Source organism: Octopus bimaculoides, chromosome 24, assembly GCF_046866305.1.
Source record: "Octopus bimaculoides isolate indiv1 chromosome 24, ASM4686630v1, whole genome shotgun sequence".
In the NCBI taxonomy this organism is placed as follows: domain Eukaryota; kingdom Metazoa; phylum Mollusca; class Cephalopoda; order Octopoda; family Octopodidae; genus Octopus; species Octopus bimaculoides.
The window spans coordinates 26,261,760-26,266,759 of NC_142951.1; the positions used below are offsets into that span (position 1 = coordinate 26,261,760).

General features: G+C 30.3%; 1 protein-coding gene across 3 annotated transcripts in view; it reads right to left on the reverse strand.

Moving 5' to 3' along the window:
* The window catches only part of LOC106883908 (cyclic nucleotide-gated channel alpha-3), a 292,815-nt gene that overhangs the window by 20,902 nt on the left and 266,913 nt on the right, over positions 1–5,000 (reverse strand). The gene's annotated exons all lie outside the window — the stretch shown is intronic.

Below are 5,000 nucleotides of genomic sequence, written 5' to 3' on the forward strand. Positions count from 1 at the left end.
TTAAACTCAGAACGTAAAAATGGATGAAATGCTGCCGAGCATTTGCCTGGTGTTGCAACTTTCCTGCCAGCTCGCCGCCTTTTTTCTTAATGTAAGATTGAGAATGGTTAAGAGATTTATAGATTTATCATTACTGGACGTTGAAAATAGAGATTTTAAGATCAGCAAATTTGAGGTCAAGTTTGTGATCGATGGAAGTGAGTGGAGTGGATCGAGTGGGTTGTCTGGGCGATAGGTAAGGAATCTAGTGGCATGCTGGTAATAGTGATGGGATTCTCGTAGAGTTGTTAGGTACAGCTATCCATTTGAGTTGATTGAACGTTCGGCTTCAGCAGACATTGGCTCAATATCGATTTTTCAGTTTGTAGTCGGGTTATTGTGTCAGAATACATTTTGTGCCGGAACAGAAAAGTTCTAGTTTTGTTGAGATTTCACGATTCTTAATAGTGGTAATGGTTTAAGGCGGCGAGCTAGCAGAATCGTTAGCATACCGCGCAAAACACTTAGCGACAGTTCTCCCGTCTTTACGTTCTGAGTTCAAATCCCGCCGAGGTTGAGTTTGCCTTTCATCATTTCGGGGTCAATTAAATAAGTACCAGTTACACACTGGGGTCGATGTAATCGGCTTAACCCCTCACCCGAATTCACTGAGCACATATATATATATAATATTATATATAAATGGCTGTGTGTATCATGATATATAATGTCAACGGCTTTTTTCTCTGTTATAAAAAGCACATGAAACATTTGAGTCTGTATCTCCAAGTAGTGATCTGTTCTGTGTTCTGACAGATTATTTATTGAGGGCGTAAATGGTATTTAGCAGTTAAGGAAAGGCGGCGAAAGTGTCCAAAAGTCTCTGTTCAAAACGCACCATGTGATACCAGAAGAGCGTTGGAAAATGACTCAGCAGTAATTTTTGGCCCGAATAGCTTAGTACGCAATACCGTCGCTCATGCTGTGCGTGTTTAAGAGCATGGCTTTCGTCAGTTAGCGTAGTCTCTTTGATTTATTTATTTGAATCAGGATATTGCTGGAAGATTTGATACGTAACTCAGTATATATAGGGTTGTTGAATACTTGACATTTATATCATTGCTCGTGAATAATTTCTAGAACTTGCTTTGTGGGACTGTCTGCTGATGAAGAATAATAACTGCTTTGCCATACAGGTGAGGCTTGTTTGCTTAATAGTTAGTCGACTCGCATTGTGTTTATCTCCCTTGTGAATCTTTTGTGAGTTTTGTAGGGTGTTCCATCAAACGATTTACAACCCGTTTGTATCTGATCAGATCTTAAAACTTGTCCTCCGTTAGACATGCGTAATATTTCTCAAATACCATCCGTAAATGAAAATAACTTGCTCAACTGATCGCGGCTTTAAAGAAGCAAGATCCTGTATGCTTGAAATACTTAAATATATACATAAATACATACATATATGCATGCATACATGTATACATGCATGCATACATAACATATAATACATACACATTACAGAGGAGAGTTATTTAGTAAAAAGAAAAAAAGAAAAGTACACCGAGGGAAACAGAGATAAACGACACAAACGTACACAAGTACACATACACAAAATACACACACACACACACACATACACACACACACACACACACACACACACGAATAAGCATATATTCATACATACATGCTTATTACAATCTATATAAGAACGTGTATAAATAACCGCATATGTGTATATATATATATATGTATATAGGTATATGGAATTTATGTGTGTGTGTGTGTGTGTAAATATTATTGAATATGTGTCTGTACTCTACATACATACATAAATGCATACATATATACATATATTATATGCACACGTACACACACATATGTATGTATACATGTATATATGTATGTATTTATGTATGTACGGATGGATGGATAGATGGATGGACGGATGGATGGATGGATGTTTGTACGTAAATATGTATGTATGCTTGTGTGTGTGTGTGTGTATGTGTGTGTGTGAGTGCGTGTGTGTGTATGTATATACTTCGTGTTATTTACGATAACAACTACCAAACTCCAGATCACAAGAAATCTTTAATATAAATACAGCCATTTTTTTTTGGTTTTTTTTTTTTATAAACTAAAAGCATCAATGCTTTGTATTGAAATCAAATGTTGAAAATAATTTCCTTTTATCTCGAAATAACTTTGCAATATTTTGGCTGCAGTTTGGCAAAGCTTAAACACATAAATCATCAGTGAAATTGGGAAGAAAAAAATGAAGCAGAGGTATTTCATAGTCACAGCTGGACTACCTTTGATAATATGCCAGTTGCCAGTCCGATACGTATTCAGTTGGCATTAAATGACATCAATAAAAAAACAAACAACACCACAAATAACAGCACTATGTTACACGACATTTCCATTTGATCTGCTAGAAATAGTAGCCAAATGTTTCTTCGATAGGAAGGACGAATTCCATTATGCTGTCTTTTTTGATTCGCCACATCAAAAAACATAAGCTGAGTAAATGTGCTTGGCTGTTTGAATTCAAAATGATTGCTATTTCACGACAATGTAAATTCGTAATAAATTGACAATAATTGCAATATGTATGTATGTATATATATATATATATATATATATATATATATATATGCGTGTGTGTGTGCCTGTGTGCATGCATGCATTCATATGTAATTTTCTTGTGTGCGTATATATGTATGTATGTATGTATGTATGTATGTATGTATATATATATATATATATATATATATATATATATATATATATATATATATATTATATATATATATATATGTACACATACATACATACAAATTGACACATATAAAAACATACACATATGCATACTTATATATATATATATATATGTATAAACGTGTATATATACACATATACATTTATATATATATATATATATATATATATATATATATATATATATATATATATATATATATATACACATACATACATACAAATTCATACACACACATATATATATATAAACATATCCATTCACACATATATACGCATAGACATATGCATACATATATATTTATGTATAAACATGTATGTATATATATATATATATATATATATATATATATATATATATATATGTGTGTGTGTATACAAATATTTATAAATACATATGTATTCATATACACATGTTTATGCTTACAAAAGATTGTTTTACATACGAGGCGAAGTATATAGAAACCAGATTTTAAAAAAATGCACTTGGAGACTTTAAGTCATTAAATAGATTTGTTTACATTTACTTACAGCCTCTACAATATCATGATATTTAAAAATATTGCAAGGGACAGGAACCTGGAGTTATGCTGTATTTGTCTCGGCTTTCTCTCAGCGCATGCACATCCAAATGTAGTCTTACACCGTCTTATAAATATTTATTTTGCAATAAAATACTTATTGCAGAGAGATATTTTGAACACCTTGTATACATACATACATACATACATACATACATACATACATACATACATACATATATATATATATATATATATATATATATATATATATATATATATATATATATATATATATATATATATATATATATATATATATATATATATATATATATATATATATATATATATATATATATATATATATATATATATCGATATTTAAATATCGATTTTATCAAGTGGCCAGCATGGAAATAAAAACCATCAAAGGTAATAATTATTTAAAATTATAATTTAGGGTATCTAAGAGACACCAACATGCTTTTCAGCGTGGCGGTGTCTCTTAGATACCCTAAATTATAATTTTAAATATATATATATATACAGGGTGTCCACAAGGTCTGCGTACATGGAATAAATAAAATCATAACATAAACAATTAAATATAAGAAATAATAATTTCTGAAAGTATGTGTTAATCCCCATGGAGGTACATGGAGTAAATAAAATCATAACATAAACAATTAAATATAAGAAATAATAATCTCTTAAAGTATGTTTTAATCCCCATGTACCCAGACTTTGTGGAAACCGTGTATATAATATTTTCAATTTTGTTTAAGGACTCCCAGTACTACCTTTGCGGACCACCAGCAGTCTGTGGACCCCAGGTTGGGAACCACTGCCCTAGACGAAGAAATTCAACATTGTATGTTCGAATACTGTGTATAAGAATATAATTGGCTTCGTTTTATGGAACATATACTTGTTTATAATAGTCCAAAGAGAGAAAAAAAAAACGAAAAAATTATCTAACAGAATTCTTCGTAGATAATTCGAGTGGCTCAAAAAATTATCAGGAATCTGTGACGCTATGGTTATTAAGTAATAAGATAAGTGTTGGTGATAAGTACAGCAGATAGCTAGCACGACTAAATGAAAAAAAAAATTATAGATTTTCATATTGATGAAGAAATTATAAAAACTGACGTTTTTGAATTATTTTCTAAACGAATATGAAATAAAAATTATTTGGAGGAGAAAGATAATTGTAACTTGAAATTACTGATGCCGTAGCATTCTCAAGAAAATACCGCAGTATTGTGGCGTTCTTACAGTACCTCCACGTTATGTAAGATATGCAGATTATCAGGAAGTGATACTGTCTATCTTGCCTTCGAAACGTGGAGCAGGGACAACTGAAGAAGGGTAATATTCTTTATGTTGCATGTCTCGTTTCTCTGTTTGTTTTTTTCGTTGTTCGAAAAAAAAGTACGTTTTCTGTCTTCGTCTTTATGTTTTCGTTTCTCATTGTGTTCAACGTTTTTTGTGATGTCCTGTACCCATATATACTTGTATATATACATATAGATGTCGGTATGTACATATATGTATAGATATATGCATATAATTATATATTATTTATGTTATATATATATATATATATATATATATATATATATATATATATATTTATATATATATATATATATATATATATATATATATATATATATATATATAGATAGATAGATAGATATAAATATA